The 22071-nt window shown below is 41.4% G+C and overlaps 1 protein-coding gene and 1 pseudogene across 1 annotated transcript in view; both read left to right on the forward strand.

The window, feature by feature from the left end:
• The window catches only part of NHSL2 (NHS like 2), a 313489-nt gene that overhangs the window by 1153 nt on the left and 290265 nt on the right, over positions 1-22071 (forward strand). The gene's annotated exons all lie outside the window — the stretch shown is intronic.
• Positions 9621-9989, forward strand: LOC136317278 (ragulator complex protein LAMTOR3 pseudogene; annotated as a pseudogene).

A 22071-nucleotide genomic window follows, 5' to 3' on the forward strand; every position in this document is an offset into this window, starting at 1 on the left:
TTCCTTAAATTATGGCCTTTTACTGAAAGCAAGGGGACTGAATGTGCTGGAAATACTGACCACAGCTAGGCACGCCAAGTACCAAGGCCAATTGGCACCACCAGAAAGTTACGGGAGAGGGGCAGTGTGGTCAGAAATTTTCGGATGGGGACAGAAGATGACTATCGGCTACTCTAGAGTGCAAGCCTCCAACTGTCTTGGGAAAAAATTTCCTAAGTCAGCCCCTGTCCATTGAAGACCCCACCGTGCTCCTGGCCCTTTCAGTAAAACAGGAGTCAGAGGCCATGACAATCCTCTTCAAAAACCTATCTGACTTCTGAGGTAGACAATAGAGGCCATTGGTGGGAAAAATGAGCCAGGTCCTGTGGGAAAGAGAAGGTGGAAGTTACAGATGACTGCCAGATGGAATGTAGGCATGGGACCAGAAGCCTCTGCATGGTAGGGGACCAGAAAAGCTGGGGCCCTAAGTCTGGTTAGTTCTCAGTTAACGAAAGAGGGTAAGAAGGTCATTGTTGACTTTTTTTTTCCCCTGGGGTCCCACTGACTACCAGGATTAGCCTAAGAGAAATATGATAAGTCAGCTTGGGCAGTAGTTTTCAAAATCCCCACACAGCTTGTGGAGAGCCACCTACTGAGTTTAGCAGCTTAGGTTAAAGACAGGGAGGAGATTCTGTGCTTCCAGCTTGTACCTTTCTGCCCATGAATTGGAGACCCCTTTCCACACGAGGAAAGACCAGGCTTCACCAAGTCACCTTGAGGCCTAACTCTTTCCATTGATATGTTGGGTTAGAAGGAATTAGCTTTATGCAGTGGATATCTTTTAAAGAAAAAGAATAGTTCTTAGGATAAATTGCATTGGTTTGGTTTCTTTGAAGTTTGCAAGAGCTGGTCATCTCTCATCCTTGATATAGACACTTGCGTCTGAGAATATACTTGTCTCTGGCCTCTGAGAATTTGAACTGCATAAATGGACCACAGCTACCTTAATTTAGCAAGAAGGCCTGCTTTTCCATTTTCTAGTTTAATATTCTACCCTAGACTCCCCTTGAGGAGCTTTGAATGTGTAGCGTTTAAATTATGTCTTCTTAGCAATAATCTGAGCATAAATTCCAAATAAAAAGAGAGTTGTAGAACAAGGTGTTCAGCAGGTTGTATGTTATATTTGACCCCAAATAAATATATTTTTAAAATTTATTTTTATTTATTTATTTTTTTACTATTGTCAGGTCTTGCTCTTTTTTCTTCCCTGTATCTTTTCCTTCTAACACTCCTACTCCTTTAATGACAATTTTCTGGTGATCAGCACTCCAAGTTAGCTTTTTACCCTATATATTCTCTATCTGGTTGGATTTCCCCCCAATTTTTTCTATAACTAATTCTTCAACAATGGAGGCAGGAAAGACCTGAGAAGGAGCAAAGAAGGTTGGAAAGAAACATAGCCTGAGTGAATGACACCTGACAGGCCAGCAGCTTGTAGCCTCCCTGCAGGGACAGCTTGGTTGCCATCCATAGACTGAGTAATGACAAGTCAGGCTGGCCTATACCCTTCAGGATTCTGGCAGACTGCAGGCTGGCCCGGAGCCCTGGGAGGCAGAAGGGGAGGACAGGGGAAAGAGGAGGAGAGAGACACAGGAAGAGAAAGCTGATGCCAAAGGAGTCCAAAGTGCTCCTCTACACAATCAGGGGTCACACCCCCACCATCTTCAAGGTTACAAGGGTAGGACTTGGGCTGGGCTTGTTGCCTAGCAACACCGTCTCCTCCACTGAAGGCTGTTCTTTGGTAACTTGAACCCCTTTGAGACTGCTCTAGAAGCTCTTATAACTGGAATGGAGTGGGGAGTGGGAGGAGGAGAGGGCATGTTACAGAACTGCACTGGGCTCCTCTGGTGTGGATCTGTGGCTCAGCCAAACTCTTGGCATGCCCCTTCTTATAATTTGAGTTTTCCCTCATATCTAGCTTTGCATGTGGCCCGTTTTATTACATTCATGTCCTGTACTCTGTACTCTTCATCTCAAGAATGGCATGGTCAAAACCAGTGGGAACTAGCTCCCTGCTTGTTGTCATATGCTGAGTCAATCCAAGCTTCCCAATTCCTCCCTTGGAGATCTATTTAATGTTTGTAGGTACTTAGATAATAATAGCAAAAGCAATCAGACTATTATCCTAGGAGAATAATATCTCTGGTGTGAGCAAGGAAGTCACTGAAGCACTAGATTACTCTAGGTATGTGTAATAACACTGGGGAGCTATCATGCTACACTAGCCCATGAACTTGCTGTGGGAAAGATGCTCTGTACCTCTTGCAGTTCTTTTGGCTTGAATACAGCCATTTGGGTCAATGGTGGGAACTCCCTCTTCATTTTTATGTCAAATTCCTGTCTCTTGATTTTCCAACTTTGTGGCAAATCTGGATCCCAATCATAAAAGACAGCTGATTTATTTATGTTTAAATCATAATTCCAATGAGAGGAGAGACTATTGTAAATCTATATGGAAGTGAAAAAATAAAAGCTGCACCTCTAAACTACAGCCAGTTTACCATATTAGATGAAGTGTCATAGACATTAAATCTGACCATCACTGCTCCTGAAGACGAGACATGGCCTGCTTGAGTCAGATGGAGTAGGAGGAATTTTGAGGACTTGGAACAGGCACTATGTCAGAGATCACTTTGTCTGTGTCTTACTCCAGAGACCCTTGGGACAGTGGTTTGACATAATGAGGCAGGGGAACAGGCCCATTTTCTTTTAAATACCATGAAATTCCTGGTCTGCTTCATGGCATTTCCATGTGTTGAAAACATCTTTCCAGGAAATTTGGACACCAAAATGTCCACTAGAATATCCTGCACTTTAGAGAGAAGAAATTTAACCTCCTTGTTTAGACACATGAATGTCTAAAGCAATAAGAGTCAAGATGACAGAATAGTAGAGTAATAGAAGATTCAAGCTATTGCTCTTTGGGTTAACTTTGACCTTTGCGAAGTTGATTAGGTGTGACAAAGAGAGTGATGAATTTAAGTTATTTGTTCCGGTACCTCTCCGGCTTCGGTGGAGTCGGTTTATAGTATGTGGCTCCAAAAACTCTTGACTACTGAGTCCCAGAGAAGGGAAGGAGCTTCTCTGAGGGCACCCAGCTAGATCAAGATCTTTGGTAGCCCCAAGTCCTAAAAGAGATTATAGCACTTCTCTATACATAATTGCAAATGAAAGAAATACAAAACCTTCAAATAAAATGTTATTGATTTTTAATTATTAGGTTCTTTCATTTTGTCTCTCTCTCTTTTATACTCTTGGTGTCGGTGGCCTAAGTGTGTACTTAATGTCTATTAGGGAATGTGACACTGGCCAGGTCAGTGGCAAGAGGCCTTGATTTCGAAGCTAAGCCTTCTAATAGTCATGGTGGTGCTCTGTCTTCTGCAGTGATGTTAAGCTCAAAATGAGTTATTTGTTCATTGGGAGTCAATGTCCTAGCATTTTTTTTCTAGCTGGAACTTATCCAAGATGAGGAATGACTCCTGCTTCTTTCGGGAACTGTGGCATGCTCTAAAATACAAGACCTCTGACTTCTACAGTTGGCAGTTGGGGAGTGAGCTGGAGGTGAAAAGGAGAAAAGAAGGTCAACCTTGCATTATGTAAAGAATAGATGTGAGGCAACAAACTCCTTTCTTAGGACAAAACACAGTCTTCTTTAAGTTTTGAGTGGGAAGTAGTTTTGTTAAAACAATCTTCAGGTGGGAAGGGGTGGCTAGGCCAGTGACCCTGATAGTGTTCTCTGAAGGTTTCCACTGGGGTATTTCACTCATAATCCTTTTGTCATCTTTATATCTGCTAGTCCCCCTTATAGTTTTTAATTCAATTGTGGACACTCCTTGTCCACAACCACATCCTGACCATTTTCTGCTATTATAGCAGAGCCTGGTTGGCATTTTCAAAGTCACTTTTAATAAAAACTAAAGGGAATGAGAAAGTGAAATTATTACCAAAAATGTATTTAACATACACATTTCAAAGTATGGATTTATTATTCTTCAAAACTTAAGTAGCTTAACAGGCTTACAAACTTTGTTGCTCTATATATCCTTTCTGAGGGCCTCAAATCACTGTATTCTCAGATCATTACTTTCTAGCCTTGAAGAGTGGGTAAAACTTTGTCTGGACCCTGTTACCTTCCACTCTCTCACCCTTGTGCTGGGTACTAGAGGCTAAAGGTAAATCAGACCCACTGTTTCCCTTCAAAGGGCTCCATTCCACAGGTTTGGGGAGAGCTGATAACTAGAACCAGGACCCCAGTTCAACCCTAGAGGGTTTTCCATACAGTCTGGTTTGGGATTTGAAGATGGAATTTTTCTTTTCCAAGTGAGAGGAGGGGAGATAGAGAAAGCCATGCACCCCAACCAGTATCCATCTGGCAACCCTCATCTGGGGCCCATGATCTGCCCATCTGGGGCCATGTTTCTAAATGAGCTATATTTAGTTCCTGAGGGGGAGGCTTCATGAAACCATCCTCAGTGCCTAGGGCCAACGCACTTGAATGAATGGAGCCATGGCTGAAAGAAGGGAAGAGAGAGAGAGAAGGGGAAGGGGAAGTGTGTGCCCTAACTGGGAATTGAACCCTGGACATCCACATGCCAGGCTGATGCTCTAACAGTGAGCCAACCAGCCAGGGCTGAATTTTTCTTTCTTTCTTTTTCTTTTTTTTTTTTTTTTTTTTTTGTATTTTTCTGAAGCTGGAAACGGGGAGAGACAGTCAGACAGACTCCCGCATGCGCCCGACCGGGATCCACCTGGCACGCCCACCAGGGGCGATGCTCTGCCCACCAGGGGACGATGCTCTGCCCCTCCGGGGCATCACTCTGCTGCGACCAGAGCCACTCTAGTGCCTGGGGCAGAGGCCAAGGAGCCATCCCCTGCGCCCGGGCCATCTTTGCTCCAATGGAGCTTTGGCTGCGGGAGGGGAAGAGAGAGACAGAGAGGAAGGAGGGGTTGGGAGTGGAGAAGCAAATGGGCGCTTCTCCTATGTGCCCTGGCTGGGAATCGAACCGGGTCCACCGCACGCCAGGCCGACGCTCTACCACTGAGCCAACCGGCCAGGGCCTCTTTTTCTTTTTTGTTTAAGAGAGAGAGAGAGAAGTAAGGGGGGAGAGAGAGAGATTTTTTTCCCACTTATTTATACATTCATTGGTTGGTTCTTGTATGTGTCCTGATGGAGGATTGAACCTGCAACCTTGACATGTGGAGATGATGCTCTAACCAACTGAGCTACTTGGACATTCAATAAGGGCAGAATTTGGACTTTTAGAATCCCCTATGGTAAAAACAAACAAACAAAAATGACAGAATGATACTGTGAATTTAGCAATGCAATTACATGAATTTGTATATTTGAAATTGATGACCTTATTTTCACACATAGTCAGGGCAGTGCCTACTCAGTAAATGGACAGTGATTAATGGACCTGCAGACTCATGGACTTCTTGTGATAACTCCATGGTTCTCTGGAGTCTTCTAATTACATTTGGGAACCACTTACTTAACTTTCCTGGTTCAAGTTATCATTTCTTTCCTGCTCCACAGAATTCCATGATTTCAGTTAGATAAACCTCCACTGAAAATTTTAACACATAGCATATAGACACAGACAATGATGTGATGATAGCCAAAAGGAAAAGGGAGGGTGGAGGTGGAGGTGGGAAAAGGGGGGAGTGGGGATAGAAAGAGACTATTTGGGGTGGAGGGAGCATGGTGCAGTGTGCATATGGTGTTTACTTGAAACTTTTATGGTTTTGTGAACCAATGTCATCCCAATAAATTCAATTAATTAAAAAATAATAGTGAAATAAAAACCTGAAAATTCCAGCAACAAAACAAACAAACATCCCCTCCCACAAAAAAAGAAAACAAAACAAAAAAAACCAATGCCACAAACAGAAGGTGTGTTGACTAAGTGTTTGCACAAGCAGGATTATAGCAAGGTGCTTTGTATGTGAGGCAGTGGATTTGACCTTGTGCAATACCACTAGACATCAGTCCTTTGACTTGGGAGATTGGAGCCGTGGGCAACATTCTGTCTCTTCCTTTTCCTCTTTTCTCTCTCTCTTTTTCTGAAATATAAGCTCCTCAATGGAATGTAAGCCTTTTGAGGGCAGAAAATTTTTTTTGTATTTTTCTGAAGCTGGAAACGGGGAGAGACAGTCAGACAGACTCCCACATGCGCCCGACCGGGATCCACCTGGCACGCCCACCAGAGGCGATGCTCTGCCCACCAGGGGGCGATGCTCGAGGGCAGAAATTTTTAATCTGTTTTTACTGCTGTATTTCCAGCTCCTAAAATAGTGCTTGATACTTAAAAGAAACTTAGTAAATAAATCCTTCTGTCCTTTCTAGCCATCACACATTTATTGAGTACCTGATTCTGGGCCTGGTCTTGTGCTGGTTTCTGTGGATATCTAGCAAAGTTAGAATGCAGCTACACAGTCCAGAGGGGAAAACATGAAATCATAGTACTATGGATGCAAGCCTGGGGGTCAAGGGAAGGCAAAGGAGGCACACCTGATTCAGCCTGGAGGCTTGGAAAAGCTTCCAGGAGGATGTGATGTCTGAGTCCTGAAGGATGATCTGGAGCCAGCCAGTTGAAGAAGGAGTTGGAGGGAATTCCTGGCTCAGAAAGTAGCCTGTACAAGGCCTGGCTAGTGTAGAGGAGGAACTAACTCAAGCGGTTCATGAGAAGAGGGTGCAAGGTCTCTCCTGACTCAGAATGAGCCCTTAGGATGGACATGGGATGGTGGAGGCCTTTATATCCTGTTTGCTGGCCAAAGAAGTGGATACTGAAGAGATAAAATGAAAGCATAATATACTGCTCTAAAAAATTAGGGAATATTTTTTATCACTTTGTGAGGCATATAGTAACTGCAGATATTCTTGATCCACTTTCAAGTTTTCATTATCCTTGGTCAGATGAAAACTGGGTGACTTTGGCCCCTCCCAGCCTTGCAGAACCAGGTCCTTGCCTCCCCAAGAAGTCCAAGCCAGAAAGGACTCCAAGTCACAGTGAGAAATAAAAGAGAAAACAAGAGTCTATCTTTCTATATGTCCTTGTCTATGTGTATCTAGCTGTATTCCAAAGCTAAATATGTTATTCATGCCCTTGTTTTTTTGTGATTGGGGTCATTTGGTTTCCTCTTTTATTTTATTTTCTTCTTTCTACATAGCATAGATTCTTAAGAATGGTCTGTAATTTATCTAGGGGAAAATCAGAAAACTATTTTTTTCCTTTGGGAAATGAACTCAAAGAAAAGATGAGTTTAAAAAATGATTAAGCTCTTTTTATTTTAACTGAAATCACTTGCTTCTGAGAACTTCCTGGCCATTTATAGTCTAATTCCCAAGATCTGAAAAATAGCCAAACTCATATTATCTTTTCCAATTATTAAGCCCTGAAGGGAGTGAGATCTCCATCATCAGGCCTTGACTCTCTCTGCTCTTACAGGAGGCTGTGTGTCCCAGTTGTCAGCAGCTCCATTGGTGCTATGATATACTCTTGTCCTCCTTGATCCAGTAATTTCACTTTCAGACCTTATGCTAAAAAAATAATCAGATATTGTGGGGGAAATGCTTGAGGATGCTCACTGCATTTTTTTTGGTTATTTATATTAACTGAAAAAAATTAAAATAGCTTAGATACTCAATAACAAGGATGTGGTTATATAAATTTTGACAGGTCTATCAAAATTAATGCTTGAAACAAATGCACAAAATAATGCTAAGTGAAAAAACAGAGTATAAAATTGCATGTAATACAATATTATCCAAATAAAGCACTCACAAATTTTAAAAAATTGGAGGGGTGTATGCCAAAATGTTAATAATGGTTCTCTCAGGGTGATAACAATGGTAACAATTGATAACAATGACAACTAGGACAACAGTGGTTACTTTGTGGGATTATGGGAGCGGGCCTTTTATTTTTTTCTCATACCTTTCTGTATTTTTCAAAATTTCCTAAATGAACATGTATAACTTTTGATAAATAGAAAAAAAAACAATCAATGATATGTTAAGAATGAGGATCTTGGGAGTTTTAAGCAGTATCTGTGGTTGAAATCTCACTTGCCTCATGTCTCTGAGCTGTAGTCCCTCCTCTATAAAAAGGGGTTATGTTAATTATATCCAGTTCAGAGGGTTGTTGTAAGGGTTCAAAATGATATATGTGCAATGCCTGGTGCATATGCCATGATCATCCACACGATCACTAAAGAGTAAGAAAATGAAATTCTACAAAGACTTTTGAAATCTCTAGATGGGGGTACTGTCAAGGTGAGGTTATAATAAGAACGTTTCTTAGACATCTCGGAATTGCAGCCACTTTTCCATTTTCCAGGACATATAAAGAATGCCTGTGTGCCCACGGAGGAACAGCATCTAGCTTTTGAGGCTGTCAGCTCATCTCTTCCAACCCGAGGATTTTCCTTTCCTTTGACTCCTCCCTTCATTATCCCCCACTGACATCTGTTCACTGCCTCACCAACCAAGGGAGAAACATTCTTTGGAACTGAGGCTGAGGCACCACCGAGAGTCCTGGCAGCTATGGAATGTTTATTGTCTTAGAGAATATGTGATGCTGGCTGACCACAGCACCCGCCAGCCTGGGATGCCAAGAAGCAATTTTAATGAAGCAGCAGTGGATGGATGCAGGCTGCACAGCTAGGCAGCCTTCCCTGCCTTTAGGCAGAGCTCTTGTCCAAGTGTCCTGCTAGCTCTCTGTTCACCTCTTCCCCTGGGTTGTCTGCTTGGCTCCTGGCTTGGCTCACCAGTTTTACAGAACCAGCTTGGTTTTGGGATGAAGAAACACCTTCATCTTGAAACTTATGGGGCCCAAAGTGGTTTCAGTGACACATTTGCCAGTTTGCCTGAAGGCCCCATGGGCCTAACCCTCACTAGCAGGGATATGGAGTGAGTTAGCCCTGATCTCACAACCAGGTAGCCTCAAGGTCATGGGAACACCTTGGTAGTGTCTAAAACATGCCCAAACCACCAGGCAATTCAGTCATCTCCTAGGGTAGAATCTTGCATTTTTTCATTAAAGATAAAAACATAGACCCTGTCTACAAATCTGAACCACTCAGAGAGCTTAAAAAATTACTAAAGCTGTGACTCCACCCCACACCAACAAAACCAGAATTTCTGGAGGATGAGGTCCAGAAATCAGAATTTATAAAAGATCCCTAGTTGATTCTTATGTGCAGCCAAGGTTGAGAACCACTGTTAAGGTGCAGACAGTTAAAGCTAGAAGAGAGCAGTCCAGAGTTTCCAAAATTTATTTGACCACATAATCCTTGAAAATTTATAATGTAGTTGTGGATAATGAGCATGAATTATAATGTAGGCTTAGATTACAGTAAGTAAAAAGAGCCATTTTACCAGGCATCTGAGGAGTAGAGAGTGCTTCCTGGAGCACAGAGGAGGTCACGAATCACGTGATGACAGCTTTTAGAGGACCCTGTCTTTGAAGCAGTCCCTGAAGTTGCATCAGGTAGCCCTGAATCTTGCTTCCCAGAGAACTAGGAAACCCTAAAAGCCTGGTGTAGATAATTGAACCAGTCGCAGAAAGGGGTTCATTATGGCGAATGACCTAAAGTGATTCGTATAAAAAATTACCAAGTGTTAAAAGGCTCCATGCTGTTTTATGTCAGACAGAGATGGAATGTTTGTTATTAAAGTGGCCAATGATAATGCTCCAGAGCAAGCTTTGAGATTGGGTTTCTTATCTACTTTTGCTCTTGTAGTAGATCCAGGGAACAAACTTGGACTTTCAAAAGATAAAAGTATCATCTGTTACAAAATATTTACCAGGCAGTTCAATTAAATTGCTTACCTTTGGTGATGAGTTTAATAGCCAGCCACAGCTTTGCCAATTGTTAGCTTAGGAAAGGGATTTGCTCTATTATTTAAAGAATTGAGTCAAGTTATGGAAGTTTCTTGTATCTGATAGTGGTTTTCATGTCTACCTTATCATCATTGAAACAGATACGATATCAATCCAGCAGTCTTTTGTTGTTGTTGTTATTTATTCCAGCAATCCTTATTGCACAATAATGCATGTATACATGTATTCACAAAAGGACCTCCCTTTCCACCTTACTCTAAAGAAAGAGTTGCATAGATATAACTTACGGACATATTGACTATTATCTTTTACTGTATAGTCTTTTTTATTTACTGAGTTCTGGGAATACTACAGAAATAGTTCAGTCTATCACAACTCTCATAGAGTTAGTCCAGTCATCAAATCTACATGAGATTCGGAGACAAGATGGCGATGGAGTAGGCGGATGTACCAACTTCCACCTCCCAGAACCAAAGTGGATTACAAACTAATTTTAAGAACCATCATCTGGAAAAACCAATTTTGGACTAAATTAAGAGAACTCTTCAACAAGGAACACTGAAGAAGGCACACAAAGACTGGTAGGAAAAGTGGAAATGCAGTGAGGGCTGCCCAACTCTCCAGAGTGAACAGCAGCCAGGAGAGACTCACATGGCGGGAAGTGAATTTAGCTGAGAGGGGAGGATCCAGAACCCCAGAAACAAAGCCCCAGCCTGCAGCCCCAGAGCCTAGAAGAGGCATATGGACAGTATTTAGCTGGAAACAAGTCAGGATACTGTTTGTGAGAAAAAGACAGATTTCTCAGACCTAGGATTCTTCTTAAAGGGACCGTGCAAAAAACCTCTCTCACAACCACTCACCCAGGGCTCTGGGGGATGGGGAGAGAGGAGAGGACCAGAGTAGTAGGAAGAGAATGTAATCTAGGAGGCATAGGGAGAAACATTTGGAGAGACAGCCACCCTAGCCCCTGGGATGAGTCACTTCCCAAATCTGAAGTGAATATTTTCCCTGGAAACAGCAATACCAGCAAAGGGAAGCAGGACACCAGCCAAACAAGCTCTCCCGCAGCACTCAGAGCAGAGTAGCTTAGAAGGAGGGAGCTTCCGGGACTACAGTAGTGAGTCTTAGGGTCTGAGCTGCAGCATTGCCACCCACACGGCTGAGGGCTCACCCAAGGGCAGATGGCGGGATGCAGAAGCGCGGTTGTGTCAGCAAGGGTGGAAGCCGGCTGGTCACAACTGAGGCCCAGGTGTGAGCTCAGTCTTGCCTGGCTGGGGAGGAAGGGACTTGCAAAAGCGGTCAAGCCCTGCTGCAGGCAGCCTGCAGTCCAGCCTGTGGGGGGAAGGGCAGGAGCCCCGGAAGGGGTGGAGACCCGCCTTTGAGCAAGGGCGTAGCAGCACAGCCCTGCCCCACCTGTGGAACCAAGGCTTGTGGCCTGACTTGGGAGCCAGCTTCTCCTGCAGCAGTGGAGCCAAAAGCCTAGAACAGGCAGAGTCCCGCTACTGAACGTGGGCATGCAGTCCCATTCAGCCTGTGGAGAAATAAAACGCTTTCCAGACAAAAGAAAACTCAAGGAATTCACTACAAAAAAACCAAGGCTGCAAGAAATACTAAGGGACCTGTTGTAAACAGATCAAAGGAGAAAAAGAATATAGCAAAAAAGAAATACAGTTTTAAAAAATAAAATGAATAAAATGGCAATAAACAATTACATATCAATAATAACCTTAACTGTAAATGGTTTAAATGATTCGATCAAAAGACACAGGGTGGCCCTGGCCGGTCGGCTCACCGGTAGAGCGTCGGCCTGGAGTGTGGGGGACCAGGGTTCAATTCCCGGCCAGGGCACATAGGAGAAGTGCCCATTTGCTTCTCCACCCCCACCCCCTCCTTCCTCTCTGTCTCTCTCTTCCCCTCCCGCAGCCAAGGCTCCATTGGAGCAAAGATGGCCCAGGCGCTGGGGATGGCTCCTTGGCCTCTGCCCCAGGCGCTAGAGTGGCTCTGGTCACAACAGAGTGATGCCCCGGAGGTGCAGAACGTCGCCCCCTGGTGGGCAGAACGTCGCCCCCTGGTGAGTGTGCCAGGTGGATCCCAGTCGGGTGCATGTGGGAGTCTGTCTGACTGTCTCTCCCCGTTTCCAGCTTCAGAAAAATACAAAAAAAAAGACATAGGGTAGCTGGATGGATAAGAAAACAGGACCTGTACATATGCTGTCTACAAGACACACACCTTAAAACAAAAGATGCACATAGACTGAAGGTAAAAGGATGGAAAAAAATTTCACACGAATGGAAATGAAAAAAAAAAAGCTAGGGTAGCAATACTTATATCAGAAAAAATGGACTTTAAAACAAAGACCATATTTAGAGATAAAGAAGGTCACTACATAATGATAAAGGGAGCAATCCAACAGGAAGATATAACCGTTATAAATATCTACACACCTAATATAGGAGCACCTAAATATATAAAGCAGATTTTGATGGATTTAAAGGGCGAGATCAACAGCAATACTATAATAGTAGCGGATTTCAATACCCCAATAACATCACTAGATAGATCCTCAAGAAAGAAAATTAACAAAGAAACAGCAGACTTAAAGGACATACTAGATCAACTCGATTTAATAGATATCTTCAGAACCTTTCACCTAAAGTAGCACAATATACATTTTTTTCAAGTGCCCATGGTACATTCTCTAGGATAGACCACATGTTAGGGCAAAAAAGCAGTCTCAACAAATTTAAGAAGAGAGAAATTATATCAAGTATTTTCTCTGATCACAATGACATGAAACTAGAAATCAACCACAACAGAAAAACTGAAAAATTCTCAAACACATAGAAACTAAATAGCATGTTATTAAATAATGAATGGGTTATCAATGACATCAAAGAAGAAATTTAAAAATTCCTAGAAACAAACGATAACTAGTATACATCAACTCAAAATTTATGGGACACAGCAAAAGCAGTCCTGAGAGGGAAGTTCATAGCATTACAGGCATACCTCAAGAAGCTAGAAAAAGCTCAAATAAACAACTTGACCCTGTATCTAAAAGAACTAGGAAAAGAACAGCAAGTAAAGCCCAGAGCTAGTAGAAGGAAGGAAATAATAAAGATCAAAGCAGAAATAAATGACATAAAACTAAAGAAACAATACAAAGGATCAATGAAACCAGGAGCTGGTTCTTTGAAAAGGTAAAAAAGATCGATGTACCTTTAATCAGACTTACCAAGAAAAAAAGAGGACTCAAATAAATAAAATTAGAAATGAGAGTGGAGAAATAACAACTGACACAACAGAAATACAAAGGATTGTAAGAAAATACTATGAAGAACTGTACACCAAAAAACTAGACAACCTAGATGAAATGGACAAATTCCTCGAAACATATAATCTTCCAAAAATTAATCTGGAAGAAACAGAAAACCTAAACAGACTGATTACAACAAATGAGGTTGAAACAGTTATCAAAAAACTCCCCCAAAAGAAAAAACCCGGGCCTGATGGCTTCACAAGTGATATCTACCAAATATTCAGAGAAGAACTAACTTCTATCCTTCTCAAGGTATTTCAAAAAATTCAAGAAGAAGGAAGACTTCCAAGCTCCTTTTATGAGGCGTGTATAATTCTGATTCCAAAACCAGGCAAAGACAAAGAAAGAAAATTATAGGCCAATATCCCTGATAAATTTAGATGCTAAAATCCTCAACAAAATATTAGCAAACCAGATCCAGCAATATATGAAAAAAATCATACAACATGATCAAGTGGGATTTATTCTTGGGAGGCAAGGCTGGTACAATATTCACAAATCATCAATGTGATTCATCACATAAACAAAAGAAAGGAGAAAAACCACATGATAATATCAATAGATGCAGAAAAAGCATTTGATAAAATCGAGCACCCATTCATGATCAAAACTGTCAGCAAAGTGGGAATACAGGGAACATACTTCAACATGATAAAGGCCATTAATGACAAACCCACAGCCAACATCATACTCAATGGGCAAAAATTAAAAGCTATCCCCTTAAGATCAGGAACGAGGCAGGGGTGCCCCCTTTCACCACTCTTATTGAACATAGTTCTGGAAGTCCTAGCCACAGCAATCAGACAAGAAAAAGAAATATAAAGCATCCAAATTGGAAAAGAAGAAGTAAAACTATCATTATTTGCAGATGATATGATATTGTATATAGAAAACCCTAATGTCTCAGTCAAAAAACTACTAGACCTGATGAATGAAGTCAGCAAGGTGGTAGGATATAAAATTAATACTCAAAAATCAGAGGCATTTTTATACACTAACAATGAACTGTCAGAAAGAGAAATTAAGGAAGCAATCCCCTTTTCTATTGCAAAAACAACAAAAAAATAAAGTACCTAGGAATAAATTTAACCAGGGAGATTAAATACTGTACTTGGAAAATCATAAAACATTGATAAAAGAGATCAGGGAAGATACAAACAAGTGGAAGCCTATACTGTGCTCATGGCTAGGAAGAATAAACATCATTAAAATGTCTATATTACCCAAAGCAATTTATAAATTCAATGCAATACCGACTAAAATACCAATGACTTACTTAAGAGATATAGAACACATATTCCAAAACTTTATGTGGAACCAAAAGAGAACACGAATAGCCTCAGCAATCTTGAAAAGGAAGAATAAAGTGGGAAGTATCACACTTCTGGACGTCAAGTTATACTACAAGGCCACTGTACTCAAAACAGCCTGGTACTGGCATAAGAACAGGCATATAGATCAATGTAACAGAACAGAGAACCCAGAAATAAATCCACAGCTCTATGGACAACTGATATTTGACAAAGGAGGTAAGAGCATACAATGGAGTAAAGACAGCTTCTTTAATAAATGGTGTTGGGAAAAAATGGACAACTACCTGCAAAGAAATGAAACTAGACCACCAACTTACACCATTCACAAAAATAAACTCAAAATGGATAAAAGACTTAAATGTAAGCCATGAAACCATAAGTATCTTAGAGGAAAACATAGTATGCTCTCTGACATCTCTCGCAGCAATATATTTGCCAATTTATCTCCATGGGCAAGTGAAATAAAAGACAGGATAAAGAAATGAGACTCTATCAAATTAAAAAGCTTCTGCACAGCTAAAGACAATAAGAACAGAATAAAGAGACAAACTACACAATGGGAGAATATATTTGACAATACATCTGATAAGGGGTTAATAACCAAAATTTATAAAGAACTTGCAAAACTCAATAACAGGAAGACAAACAATCCAATCAAAAAATGGGCAAAAGAAATGAATAGACACTTCTCCAAAGAGGACATACAGATGGCCAATAGGCAAATGAAAAAAATGCTCAATATCTCTAATCATTAGAGAAATGCAAATTAAAACCACAATGAGATATCACCTTACCCCAGTCAGAATGGTGCTCATCAACAAAACAACACAGAATAAGTGCTGGCGAGGATGTGGAGAGAAGGGAACCCTCCTGCACTGCTGGTGGGAATGCAGACTGGTGCAGCCACTGTGGAAAACAGTATGGAGATTTCTCAAGAAATTAATAATCGAACTGCATTTTGACCCAGCTATCCCACTGTTAGGAACATACCCCAAGAACACCATAGCACTGTTTGAAAAAAAGAAATGCACCCCCATGTTTATGGCAGTACTGTTCACAATAGCGAAGATCTGGAAACAGCCCAAGTGTCCGTCAGTGGATGAGTGCATTAAAAAGCTTTGGCACATGTATACTATGGAATACTACTCAGCCATAAGAAATGATGACATTGGATCATTTACAACAACATAGATGGACCTTGATAACATTATACTGAGTGAAATAAGTAAATCAGAAAAAAACTAAGAACTATATGATTCTATACAGAGCTGGGACATAAAAGTGAGGCTCATAGACATGGACAAGAGTGTGGGGGTTACTGAGTCGGAGGAGGAGAGGGAGCGTGTTGGGGGGGGAGGGACACAAAGAAAACCAGTTAGAAGGTGACGGAAGATAATTGGACTTTGGGTGATGGGAATGCAGCATAATCAAATGTTAAAATAACATAGAGATGTTTTCTGTGAACATATGTACCCTGATTTATCAATGTCACCCCATTAAAATTAATTTTAAAAACCCACAAATCTACATGAGATTCTCTTCGGTGGGTCAGAACCAAAATGGTACTTTGATCCACTTGAACCATGAAGTATTCCTTCTTGTACAATATGTCTAAGTCTGCAGAGAGAAACAGACCCTTTTTATTGTGAATAATTAAGAGGTCATATTTTTCATATTGTTTTATTTCTTTGCATTGTATGTAGGGAAGATAAAATGCCTTAGGAAAAGGAATAAAATCAGTACAATCAATAACTTTCCTGTGTATATATTGTTTTGCAGTATAGATGAATATTACTAATTGATTTCATTCTTCTGATGGGGTGCTGCTTTTTCATGAAAATAATAGCTAATGGTTCCCCCACACACACTCTGATCTCTATCACCAATCAGTGTTTTCATGTTTGTGTGTTCTTTATAAAATTTAGATGTGATTTATTTTCAAACTCTGTTTCCAGTATCGGTATGTATGTAAATATGATAGTGTAGTCATTTTTAAAATACATGAGTATAAATAAAATAATATTTTAAAAATATTAAAAAATAAAGTAAGAGAAAAGAAATGGTTTCACAGATGAATTTATTGTAAGGCACAATAGTACCAAATTAGATAATATACTTCGTAACCTTATTTTTTTAATAATTTTATTTACTTATTTATATTTAAGACTTTATTCATTTTAGAGAGAAGAGAGAGAGACAGAGAGACAGAGAGAGAAGGGGGAGGAGCAGGAAGCGTCAACTCCCATATGTGCCTTGACCAGGCAAAGCCAGGGTTTTGAACTAGCGACCTCAGCGTTCCAGGTTGATGCTTTATCCTCTGCACCACCACAGGTCAGGCCTATACTTTGTAACTTTATATGAGAACAAATGAAATTAGAAAAATGAAGCCATTTTATTAACACTAATTGTCACAGAAATGTGAAGTAAAACTACAATGAGATACCACCTCACACCTGTCTGAATGGTTATTATCAATAAATCCATAAACAATAAGTGTTGAGGAGGATAAGGAGTAAAGGTAGCTTGTGCACTATTAGTGATAATGCAGATTGGAACAGCCACTGTGAGAAACAGTATAGACTCTATACTACAGAGGGTCCTCAAAAAGTTAAAAATGGAACTGCCTTATGACTCAGTGATTCTGCTCCTAGGTATATAGTCAAAGAAATCCAAAACACGAATTCAAAAGAATATATGCACCCCCGTGTTCATTGCAGTGTTATTTACAATAGCTAAGATATGGAAGCCACCCAAGTGCCCATCAATAGATGAATGGATTAAAATGTGGCAATACACACACACATGATGGAATACTGCTTGACCATAAAAACACAATGAAATCTTACTGTTTGCTACAGCATGAATGGTCCTAGAGGTATCATGCTAAGTGAAATAAGTCAGTCAGAGGAAGACAAATACAATATGATTTCACTTATATGTAGACTTTAAAAAACAAAATAAATGAACAAACAAAATTGAAAGACTCATAGACATAGAGGAAAGACTGCTGGTTCCCAGAGGAGAAGGGGAGGTGGGGGAGTGAATGAAGAAGGTAAAGATATTAAGAACTACAAATTGGTAGTTACAAAATAGTCACAGGGATGTAAAGTGCAGCTTAGAGAACACTGTCAATAATATAGTAATAACTATGTATGGTACCAGATGGGGACTGGAAATATCAGGGGGACACTTTATAAAGTATATGATTGTTTAACCACTATGCTGTACACCTGAAACTAATACAAAATAATATTGAATGTCAATTTAAATTGAGAAATAAAAATTTTTTAAATCAATATATTTTTTCTTATGTCATAGCCACTCAGGCCCACACACAACGTTACTGGATTGGATCCCCACATCAGATCAAACTCAACTTTTTTCTCTTTGCAAGAGAATATAAAGATTACGCCATGCACAGGGTTGTTGGATTGCAGGGAAGAGGAAAGAAACTTCCAGTTGGGCATATTTATTGTTCCAAATTAGGCTATGCCAGAAACCACAAAGAGAAGTTGGAATGGTTGCGTCTGAATCAAAGTCTAGCTCAGACTCCATGGTTTCCTGCATGCTCTGATGTAGCACACCATGTTGGACAGGTAGATATTGTGTTAATAATAGTGAGAACAGCTATATAGATGTGTTTAGCATTTATACAACCCATATCTTATTCAGCAAATGCAACTTAGAAGAAAAATTATCTTTTAGTTTTTTTCCCTTCATCATCCCAATAGAAATAGAGTTTTAGAATGTGAGTCTAGGCCAGCAGCTGTCCAGAGGCAGGAAGAGAGTTGGTTCAAAGGCATCTCGGGTCAGTGGCCACCCTGACTTTCACTGCTGAACTTCTCCTGTGGCTATTTTGGGGTCCTGAGACATACACTTAAGTGACTCTATTAGTAGCCCCTGAGAAATGCTGGGACAAGGGAGACAAGGTAGAAAGGAGAAGCATGGGGGACACTTTTAGTATTCTTCCCTTCCTACTGTGATCAGGGGGGAGAGATATTAAAGGCAACCCCTGTACTTCTCCTCGAGAGCAGTAACTGATGCCAGGAGTGCCAAATAGGCATCAAGAAGAATAGCGTCACTTCAGAGGACTCTGTTTACAAAGGCTGAGAAGTGTGTTTTCAGGAAATATTCCACTCAAAATGGTGAAATTTAAAGAAAATACTCAGTACTAAAATTTAGGAAAGAATACAGCTCCCAAAACACTGTGCTAAGAGTAACTTAAATCTTGAGGATTCTGGATAACTAAGTCTCACTGCATTCTAATTTCTAGCCTGTATTAGCTCTTGGAATAATGATTTGCAAAACTTTACTCACTACTGTGAAATATTTTTTTTAATTATAATTCTAAGTTAATGAAAATGATAAATTTAGGAAGCAAATGTTAACTTGCTCAGACTTGTGCTTATACTTTCAAAACTATCTGATGCCCACGGGGAAGAGGGAAGGAGGGAGGGAAAAGAAACAAAGAATGTGAGGACCCTCTTTAGTCCAGTAAACACATGTTAAATCCTGTTAGATTCCAATGGGAGCTAGTAGCATATATGGCATATATTTACAAACTTTATTCTGTGTCCCCTTCAGATAGAGGGATGGCAAAAAGGAGACCTCCTCTGGATGGATCAGTGAGGAAAACCTACCCCTTTTGCTGGAACTTTTTTTTTTTTTCTTTTCATTTTTCTGAAGCTGGAAATAGGGAGAGACAGTCAGACAGACTCCCGCATGCGCCCGACCAGGATCCACCCGGCACGCCCACCAGGGGCAAAGCTCTGCCCACCAGGGGGCGATGCTCTGCCCCTCCTGGGCGTCGCCATGTTGCGACCAGAGCCACTCTAGCGCCTGGGGCAGAGGCCACAGAGCCATCCCCAGCGCCCGGGCCATCTTTGCTCCTATGGAGCCTTGGCTGCGGGAGGGGACGAGAGAGACAGAGAGGAAAGCGCGGCGGAGGGGTGGAGAAGCAAATGGGCGCTTCTCCTGTGTGCCCTGGCCGGGAATCGCCTTTTGCTGGAACTTTTAGACAAATGCACCATCTCTGAGCATAGCAACTAGAAAAAAAATCTCTTGTTCTGGTAATAACTGTTAAAAATCAGAACATTATCTGTGTGGATCAATTTTAAAGAGTCACCCTCTGTGGGCATAATAATCAAATGAAGGTACCCTTTCCTTCCTGTGCGGTCAGACAAGGCATTGGGTTTGGCTGAATTTTGCCATCAACTTGAGATGCTTGACAGGGTGTGTTTGTAGGACTACAACTTGTATAACAGTATTGGTGGTCCTATACTGCCCGGTGCTGGGCCAGGTACCAGGCACACAGATACATACAAGGGCTAGACTTTGTTTTTGCGGAATTTATAGGACTCCCGCTCCTAACCCCCACCCTCTTTAACTCAGCCCATCTGCTGCCAGCTCCACCCATGCCACATCCCTCCCAGCAGAGCTCCTCTTTATGGTCACAAAATGTCTATCCTCCAGATGCATGGGCTGTTGTCTGCTGTTGGAGGGGATTGTTGTTGTTCCCATCTGTGGCTCCAAGCCAAATATCTGCTTTCTACAGTGAACATCTAGGGCCAGCTGTTCATTGTGAAGGTTTGTTGCTTAAGGATTCTAGATGGGAAAATATGGACATCACTTCACATTTCAGTGTCCATTTACAAACTTTATTCTGTTCTGTTTATATGTGCATAGCTGAGACATTTTTCCCCTTAAATTTTATGTTCTTTAGTATAGGAAATCAATTTATCTCTAATCTGGTGATTTGGAACCTGCTTAAAGGGCTAATTCTTACCTAGCTTCTTGTACTAAGGAAGTAGTGACATTATTGATAACACTTACTTTTTACTCTTGAGCCTTAACAGTTGGGAAGAAAGCACAAAAGGAGACATCCTTACTGCAGACTGCTGGGTCTTGTGTGAAAAGCATAGTGCACAGAGTGAGGGAAGGCTTCCATGGCCTTTTCTTCTCTTCTCCTGAAAACTCCTGTTCATTCATCAAGACTTTCACTTGGACATTCCCTCCTCTTTACAGCCTTCTGTGACTCTCTCTGCTGTGTTCCTGCTGTGCTTTCTTCACTTTTACAACCCCTTGTTCCTCCGAGTGGCCCATTTTGTTTGGAAATACTGACAAATATGTACTGACAACTTCTTGAATTCATTTTTATTTCTTTTCCTTTATCGCCTCTTGAAAGCAACATGACTTTCTGAAACTCAGAAGAACAGTTTGGCCATTCCTGGGCCTAAGATGAGCTGGAAGCCAGAAGTTAGCATTGTCTCCCTAGAAGAGAAAGCCTGTACTAAAGGTTGTAGGGATTTGCGAACAGGATAGAACTATCGCAATCTTCAGATCCTGATATGTTTAAGTATACTCTGGTTTCTCTTCAGATCACATAAATCTTTCGCCTTTTACTGATATGTTTAAGAGAATTAGAAGGGTTTCCTCAACCTCAGTGGAAATCAAAGTTACATCAGGTGGCTGTGGGCTAGTGATGTACTTTAGAGATAAAAATAAGCCCTGGTAATTGGCCTGGCTCACTTTGCTAAATTTGCCCTAAGATAAGACCAATTCTAACATTTGCTAATAGGGGTAATTTCAGTGCTTAACTTCTGTTTTCTATTTGCCAACAGGATCAAATGAAATACTGAATGGGAAATGGCTTTGTAAACAAAAAATCACCCCAAAATGTTAGGTGTTATCATCTGTAAGAGCAATGGTAGTGGCTAAATCATCCCTTTCTCTCTAGTTTGGAAGAAGACACACTGCAAATGTTTGTTGAATGACTAAGTGTCCAAGTAGGAGATAGATGCTCGTATTTTTTTTTTGCATTTTTTTTCTGAAGCTGGAAACAGGGAGAGACAGTCAGACAGACTCCCTCATGCGCCCGAGTAGGATCCACCCGGCACGCCCACCATGGGGCGACGCTCTGCCCACCAGGGGGCGATGCTCTGCCCATCCTGGGCGTCTCCATGTTGCGACCAGAGCCACTCTAGCGCCTGAGGCAGAGGCCACAGAGCCATCCCCAGCGCCCGGGCCATCTTTGCTCCAATGGAGCCTTGGCTGCAGGAGGGGAAGAGAGAGACAGAGAGGAAGGCGCGGCAGAGGGGTGGAGAAGCAAATGGGCGCTTCTCCTGTGTGCCCTGGCTGGGAATCGAACCCGGGTCCTCCGCACGCTAGGCCAACGCTCCACCGCTGAGCCAACCGGCCAGAGCGATGCTCGTATTTTTTAATTTCTATATTATCTAATAAATATGCCCTACTAGTAATACTTACTCTTAGCTGTTCTGTAACTTCTGCTATTATCAATGCCCTCAAGCTCCTAGCATCCAGGAGATGGTTTATTGGCTCCTAGGTATTTTTGCCAGCAATCAAGATATACTGCTGCCTAATGGACAGTGATGCCTTGGCTATGACTTTTTTCTGAAGAGCTCACATCTCGCATCAGACTCCTCAAGGACAGGGGCTATATCTTATCCATGTCTGTGTTCTCCCAGTGTCCTGCTATGAAGCAAGTGCTCAATACATAGTTGCTGACTAACTAATAAGGAGAGAGAGTAGCATG

This window comes from Saccopteryx bilineata, chromosome X (assembly GCF_036850765.1).
Source record: "Saccopteryx bilineata isolate mSacBil1 chromosome X, mSacBil1_pri_phased_curated, whole genome shotgun sequence".
NCBI classification, from domain to species: Eukaryota; Metazoa; Chordata; class Mammalia; order Chiroptera; family Emballonuridae; genus Saccopteryx; species Saccopteryx bilineata.